Raw genomic sequence first — 8,821 nt, forward strand, 5'->3', positions numbered from 1 at the left:
GTCTGAAGCCCCGTTCACACTACAAGCGACACGCAACAGCAAAGCGACACAATCCCCTTTTCCAAATACCCACACTTGCGGTCTTGGCCACTTGAGAGCGCGTGCGCGCGACAGGAAGTAAGTGTGCAAGTCTGTCCCATGTCTTCAAAATGCCAAAGCGCAGTGCCCTTAATGGATACTAAATCCACACTATCTCAAATACCGCTCCAGAGCGCTATTCAAGGCTAAGTGTATTCCATCATGCATCATGTTCTGGAAATAAATCGTGAGACTTTTTGCCGAGATCTCGCGAGAGGTCACGGAAACCTTTCCAATGTAAGTTAAATATTAATATAATAATTAGATATTACAAATAATTTGGTAGAAAAACAGTGTTTTTACTTTTATTGGTGCAAAGATGAGTTGTGGTGATATTTATTTTGTACAACATTTGCAACTTTCTATCACTTAATTAGAAGCACCACAAATTAAAATGGTCATGTTATAGGGACTACTGAACAGACATTTAGAAGTTGATTTTAAAATGCAAAGTATTTCAAATTAAAATTAAAATAAATCTCTGTAAACACTTGCCTTTTTACAACACTATAAGTGTGGCCCATCAGGTAATGAAAAGTTCAACACACACTTGTGGTCTTCACACCCACTTGAAGACTTCGGCCAAATACAGGAAATACGTCATTTAAGTAATCAAGTGGTCAAGTGCAAAGACTGCAAGTGTGGGTATTTGGACAAGGCTATTGAGGGCGCTGTGAGGTTACACTTTTAGCTCACTGTGACCTCACATTGTGACCGCATCATGAGTATCCTGGGAGCTCACGGTGACATCACTGTGAGATCAAAGTGTTGACTGGGTGTGCATCCTGGCGATAACATATGAAATGCAGGCTATTCAAAAAATGAATAAATAAATAGGGTAAATAACATTTTGAAGTTGCCGGTATAGACGAAAACATCGCGGATGAACTTAGACATTAAAGTTTTTACATTGTAATGTAATGTAGGTCATCCTGTATGTAATGTAGGTCAAAAACCCTTGCTACATGTACTGCGTTATCACTTCACTTAGACCAAGTCGTTAGACTACGTCGCTGTGGATAAAAGCACCTGCAAAATGATAAAATGTAAATAAAAATATGAATTTATTCGAGACCTACTACAGCGCATGCACGTTAAATCCACTACGTAGTGGATATAGTCCAGCTACGTCATCATGCTGCAGGCTGTAGCGGTGATGGTATAAATATCTCTCTTATCGTGAATTTCAATCAGACACGAATTGCACAAACATTCATATTAAGTTCTACGGAAGACACGTATCAGACTCTTGATCTCATATCAGGTTTCAAATTATAAAAAGTGCAGTTTTTCTACACGTCCTGAAACTTTATGAAAACAACTGGGGGAAAAAATAGCTGGCGGAAAGCATCTACAACACACACACGCACACACAAAAACATCTCCAATCCATCATTGCTCATAATTTAATTCATATCACATTAAATACATGTGCACCAGCCAGAACATCAGAGGTCTGGTGTATAAACCTTAGTTACCGTGCACATATCTGGATTTATTAATAAATGGCAGTATGTGTGCACAATGTAAATATAGCCTAAATATCAGTAGTGGATATATGGCTGCTTCCGGAACATTTTTTCCATGACATTTCAATGTTTAATAATACTGAGGATTGCTTGGCTGTGAAATTTCCGCTTTGAATTATTTTGCTCTTTTGAGTGCAAAGAGAATATTTTAATGCAAATAATGACTGCAGGAAAAAAATATAATGAACTATCACTGATATATACAGGTGCATCTCAATAAATTAGAATGTCGTGGAAAAGTTCATTTATTTCAGTAATTCAACTCAAATTGTGAAACTCGTGTATTAAATAAATTCAGTGCACACAGACTGAAGTAGTTTAAGTCTTTGGTTCTTTTAATTGTGATGATTTTTCCACGACATTCTAATTTATTGAGATGCACCTGTATACTGTAGGCATGTTATGTGCAAATAAATAAAAAAGAGTGAAGAAGAAGTTAGAGATCTGTTAGCAGCGATAAAGCTGAATCATATGATAATGTGTGAAAACAAGAATAGAAGTGCAATCATTTTATATAAAATGCTATTTTAGTTTGTAAGCTTTTTCAAAGTTAAAGTAGCATGTTTAATCAATCAGTGAATGTTATTTATGTTTTCTGGTACATAATCAGCACTTATTCTTTACAGAAGGAGATTTCTGAGGAGATCTGTCAGCTGTGGAGGGAATTCAGACTCCTGCACTTTATTTCTGAATTTCCACCACAAACTTTTTGGGGTCTTTCCACAACATTTTGGGGTCTTTAATAAAAACATCCAACTCTTTTATTATAAGTTTTGCAGGTCCCACTTTATTTTAAGGTCCAATTCTCACTATTAACAAACCATTAACTACGGCTTTTGCCTCAATAAACTCCTAATTTGCTGCTTATTAATAGTTAGTAGGTAGTTGTTAAGTTTGGGTTGGATTAGGGATGTTGAATATGGTCGTGCAGAATATGTGCTTTATAAAAAACAACCAATACGTTAATAATAGGCATGCTAATAAGCAACTAGTTAATAGTGAGAATTGGTCCCTAAAGTGTTAACGTTTTGCATTTAATTAAATAGTACTGTGTTTTATTTCAGAGATTGATCTGATTGATCAGCATCATAAGGGTTTGATGTGAAAGTGACTCACATGCAGCAATCTGCAGCAGTAGCAGTCCAAAGATGAGCAACATTTCTCTAAATCCAGTTTCCAGAAGAGTGTGATGCTGCTTCAGATCCTCTGTGTTCTGGCTCTCATCAAGCGTCTTCACAGCACAATGAGGAAATATCTGAAGAGGAAGTTTCCTCTTTCTCAGTAATGTACCAAAACACGTTTGGTACATTATTAATGTTGTTAATAAATGTTGATACAACTATTACACTGTGTTGTTACCTCAATACCTGTGCTAATGTATTCGACGCAGTTCTAATGCCATCTTAACATGACTTCACATGGTAACACGGTTCACAAACCATGCCCACGTTACCTTGAGACGTTCACTCAAGTGGAAAATGACTATTAATCAAATAAACGCATTATATCTCAAGTGTAGCCTAATTCACTTATTTGCAATGATCATGTTTCGAATTTTGTAACAATGCAATCTATGTTGAGAAAAATAATACATGCAGTGGGATGATGCACAAAACAAAAAACTGAAAATCTTAATCTAGAATCTTTCTGTGTGTCCATAAAAATACAGAATCGTCCCAAACAGAATTGCGTTCCGTGTCAAATATCAGAGAAAGCTTACATATGTATTTCAGATGGAGTGTCAATGTGAAAATATGTAAACTAAACAAATCTACAACTCTGTTATGACTAGATGCGAAGGACATTTCCCATTTTTAACCCTCTTGTTATGTGCAAATATTGCAACTGACGTGGATGACGTGAATATTTTAATAAATAATAACTCAGATTCATAATGTTATTTGTTTTTTTTTCTTATTTCATGTTTACTCAGACAGTCTCTTGTCAATAATGTTAAGTAAAGAATTTATTAAATAAAATATATCACTTTTTTGGGGTTTTTGCATATTTAATGTACTGTAAATAGACTTATCTGGAGCCTTCATTTTTGTTTCTTTAATGGATGTTAATCACCAAAACATTGAACTACTTTCTATGGTTGGTTCTACGAATGTGCCATTCAGATGTAGCCTGATGATAGCATGCCATCACCAAACATTTTATGTCAGGATTTGGAACATAAAAATTGGCACACAAAGTCAGAAATATACATGAGCTATAAATTATTCTTTTATAGTTCTCAACATTCTATTGTAGACCCACCTGTTTCCACTTAAGCATTTATTTTGCATAATTTTTTTTATAAATGCATTCAATTTAAGAATTTGCCATAAAGGTATAACTTTCACCATCTTTTCACATTGTTAGAAAAAAAGCAAGATTCCACATCATGTGGTGCATTTGTTTGCAAAGTATATCAGTCAATAGTTTTAAAGTTTTTCATTCATGAGAGCTTGATTTATGAACGCAATAATTTCCACACCGGTTAGCACAGGCCCTTCTTATGAAGGGTTATGAAGGGTATTTTCCAGCTGATGAAGGAGGGGTTGTGGAGATCCGTAAAAAGATTGCCATCACACTTTTAAGAGAACCACTTTTCAATAATTTTATGCATAACTGTCACTCATGACCAACATACTCATATCCACATTGTCAAAAGATGACCTTTCAGACCTCTGCCGTTCTTGTGGAGAGCAGAAAACATGCAAAAGTGAACCTGACCAATGGGTGAGAAAAGTATACACTGAGAAAGCTGGAGTAGTTTACCTAGTAGTGCTTACCTCCTTAGATTGAATATGGACTGTGGAAAATGGTACCACTGGGACTGTGTGGGCATACTTCCACATCTGGAAGATACTGTTGCCCTGCATGCATTTAAAGAGGGTTTTTTTATGCTTTTGGTTTTGCATAATTTTGTCAATTTCAAGAAGCCTGTAAATGTGGAAACTTTGTGATACTTTTTGTGATAAATTATTTTTCACCCTGTCCCAGTATGCAAAAACAAAAGCATTAAATAAACAAAAGAGAACTCTTTACACCCAGAAAATGTGAAAATGTGGTTTGTCTCTAATTGAGTATGTTTCTAAATGTAAAGCGAGGGTACTCTTATATCAGATATTTGCATGTCAGTGCATTGTTGCCACCTATACAGACTCCAGTCAACTGTTCATCACCCAAAATGACTATTTATTATATGTCCGTTATACATACAAAAATAAAAACTATTATTTTTTAATGCAGCTGTAGACACAATACACTATTTATTTGATAAATTTGCAGATCTCGGTTCAAAACAATTGTGCAAAATATTGTGGCTGAAATCCGCTGAGGTGTAAAAAAAACTGACTGTAAAATAGAGTCAGACCTTCGTTAAATTATGTTTTTTTAAATTGTAACCTCCCTCACAGATGGTACATGAAAAAGCATGGTGAACACTGGCTGTCAAATTCATTTGCTATTTTATTGGTCTATTTAAAACGAAGAAAAACAACTAAATATAAGAACAGAAGATAGGCTACCCACACATTGAACTTTAACACTACCAATTTATATTCATTTAAATGTAGGGAACTTAAATCTAAAACAAATAAATTAAATTAAATAAATATACCACTTACGTGTACTACTGACATTTCTCCCTATGATAGAGTAGTATAACATACGTTTAAATGTAATCGTCATTTTCTATTAAAGTGAACGTCTCAAGATAACGTGGGCGTGGTTTGTGAACCCTGTTACCGTCATGTTAAAATTACACTTAAACTGCGTCGAATACATTAGCACAGGTATTGAGGAAACAGCACAGTGTAGTTGTGCCAACATTTATTAAGAACATTAATAATGTACCAAACGTGTTTTCTTTGCAGCTTCGCAGTTCGCATCTGACGAATCTGCGCACATCCCCAGTTGATCCATAACACCGTAAATAACAGCCTGGTCTATTAATACGTAACATTTACAAGCACAAAACAATTTAGATGTATTTCAACGTTTAAAACGTACAAATCACTTTGTATTTTTAGCTAAAAAAAACGTAAAATATTTACGTATCATAGCGCCACCTGCTGGCAACAGGAAATGACTTGGTTTACACTAACTTAAACATGCAATGTTCGATCTGCCCCGAACATCACATTTTTGGTAAGAATACTGGCCTGAAGACATCTACATGTCAATATTATAATTATAGCGTCACCTGTTGGCAACAGGATATGCCATGTTTTGCACTAGCTCAAACATACCATGTTCAATCTGCACCAGACTTCACATGTTTGATAAAAGTTCTGGCCTGAAGACATCTACATGCCAACATTCAGTTATAATCACAGCGCCACCAGCTGGCAGCAGGAAGTTTGGCACATATAAATGCTTCGCAGTTCGCATCTGACGAATCTGCACACATCCCCAGTTGATCCATAACACCGTAAATAACAGCCTGGTCTATTGATACGTAACATTTACAAGCACAAAACAATTTAGATGTATTTCAACGTTTAAAACGTACAAATCACTTTGTATTTTTAGCTAAAAAAAACGTAAAATATTTACGTATCATAGCGCCACCTGCTGGCAACAGGAAATGACTTGGTTTACACTAACTTAAACATGCAATGTTCGATCTGCCCCGAACATCACATTTTTGGTAAGAATACTGGCCTGAAGACATCTACATGTCAATATTATAATTATAGCGTCACCTGTTGGCAACAGGATATGCCATGTTTTGCACTAGCTCAAACATACCATGTTCAATCTGCACCAGACTTCACATGTTTGATAAAAGTTCTGGCCTGAAGACATCTACATGCCAACATTCAGTTATAATCACAGCGCCACCAGCTGGCAGCAGGAAGTTTGGCACATATAAATGACTTTGACATAATCCTCCTACATTTATCACTTTAAATGCATGTTGCCCATCGTTTGCTGTTTTTCACCAGGTGGCGGTGAGCCCGGGTGCGAGGGCCCTTTCATCGTTGCTTGCAGCTTTAATTTCTTTTTTTTTAAGTTGAGCGAGAGGACATGTAAACACTTGATCGGATTGAAAACCGAAATTGGAAAATACTGCGCATGTGCAGTGACGTAGAAATAGCGTAATGACGTATGACACGCGGAACGAGCTGTTCTTCCTGGTGAATAAAGTGTGATAAATGAGTGTCCAGTCATTCTAAAGTGTCCAGTCATTAACACGAGAGGTGCACAATCAGTAATCAACCCAATTAACAAGATAAGAGGTGTGTATATATACACAGCAGACTTACCTCTGTTCCTTGACTTGCCCCGTCCAAATGACGAGACCTATACTGGGGATATTTTCGGATCCTCCGGCCAATCTGCCAGCCCCAGGATCGCTCCTTCTCCACCAGACAAGGCCGCCGAGCTCCAGGCTTCTCCAGCTCTCTGCTCGATCAGCCACACACTCTCCACGACGCCGAGGCTTAACCTCGCCTCCACCGCCGTCACTTCCAAATTTCTTCCCCGGAATCCTCTTATCTGTCGGCCATGCCAACAATTCCTCCGATCAGAAAGTGGATCGTATTTAAGCCTGAGGCAAATGCTGATTAATTCCAATGCACCATCCTCGCAGAGGGTAAACAAAGTGGATCTGTACGATCTAAGTTATTCGCCTCCCAGCAATCAGCTCACTCCTAAACCCACTCCAGCAGGGCGGCCAATATTTCGAGCAAAGCTCGCAAGGCCCTGAACTCGTCTCGCTTGACACCACCATCGCCCCGCACAAGACCCAGCTCTCCTTAAAGGCACAATATGTAATTTTTGCCGCTAGAGGGCGCGTATTCAAAATAAACAAAGAGACAAAGGCGTAGTTTGATGACGGCGTGACTGAGTGTGGAATCATGGGAGTTGTGGTCTTCATCCCCACAGCCGAAGCAATCCGACGGGACTCGGGCAGAAATCATGTTCATGGATGAGCTAATGATTTATTAACGTAGTAGAATGAAGCAGGGTGAGGCTGAAAGCTGTCGAAGCGAAACGAGCCGCTGAACGAGCGCGACACACGGCTGGAAAGCAGCAGAGCTTTCATTATGCCACAGTCGAGCGCTTCCGCTGCTTCCGGTCATGCGTATGTGGGGTAAAGCAGCGCTGTTTTATCATACGAGATATGTTTGAAAGTTCTGTTATAATGCTACTCTGTGCGGTCGTTACCAGTCTACTAAACCCACATATTAAATACTTTATACTTTAACCCACATACTAAAACATATTAAAGTGTCTTTGGTGTTTCCATGCTTTCTACAAAACAAAACCGGAAATCGAGGGGTTATGACGTCATTGGCAGGCGACAGAATGACACTATGGACGCGCTCCGTGTCACTAGTTAAAATTGTTTATTTCTCTGCCTTTAACGCTCCTTCCGGAAAGTAGCGGGGTAAAGCAGCGCTGTTTTATCATACTAGATACATTTGAACGTTCTGTTATAATGCTACTCTGTGCGGTCGTCACCGGTCTATTAAACCCACATATTAAATACTTTATACTTTAACCCACATACTAAAACATATTAAAGCGTCTTTGGTGTTTCCATGCTTTCTACAAAACAAAACCGGAAATCGAGGGGTTATGACGTCATTGGCAGGCGACAGAATGACACTATGGACGCGCTCCGTGTCACTAGTTACAATTGTTTATTTCTCTGCATTTAAACATTCTTCGAAACATTTGGGATAATGTAAGTACACAAGTCAGCAAAATATATAACACTGTTCTAGTGGTTTTTGGATATTTTAATAAAAAAATCTTACATATTGTGCCTTTAAGCACTGGGTTGCAGCGGCAGGCCTTCAACGAGCCTGGCCGCGCCCCAGATCTCACCGCAGCAAAGCCTCACTCGCTTCCCGCTTCGGCTCAACCTTTCACCGCGGCTCTTCCGGCCACAGTATCGTATGCAGCCGGGCCTCCAGCTCTTGTAGCACACGTTAGCGCGAGGCTGCCTCCGCTAGCGGTGCAGGCCATGTTGCAAATTAATTATTAGATAAAGTCGCAAAAAGGCAGGTCGTTTGTTGCTAAAAGTTGTTAAACGACGTTGTGACATAAAAGGATGTTGATGTCATTTTGTAACCATGACGCAAAAAAAAAAACTGTGTAAAATACACAATGAAATTAATCGGATTTTCTGAATTAATTTTCACTAGCATTTTTACCTGTATTTTAAATTACACATTTCACTCAGATAAACGGATGAAAAAGATTGATTT

This window comes from Sinocyclocheilus rhinocerous, unplaced genomic scaffold, assembly GCF_001515625.1.
Source record: "Sinocyclocheilus rhinocerous isolate Xijiao unplaced genomic scaffold, SAMN03320098_v1.1 scaffold17, whole genome shotgun sequence".
NCBI lineage: Eukaryota > Metazoa > Chordata > Actinopteri > Cypriniformes > Cyprinidae > Sinocyclocheilus > Sinocyclocheilus rhinocerous.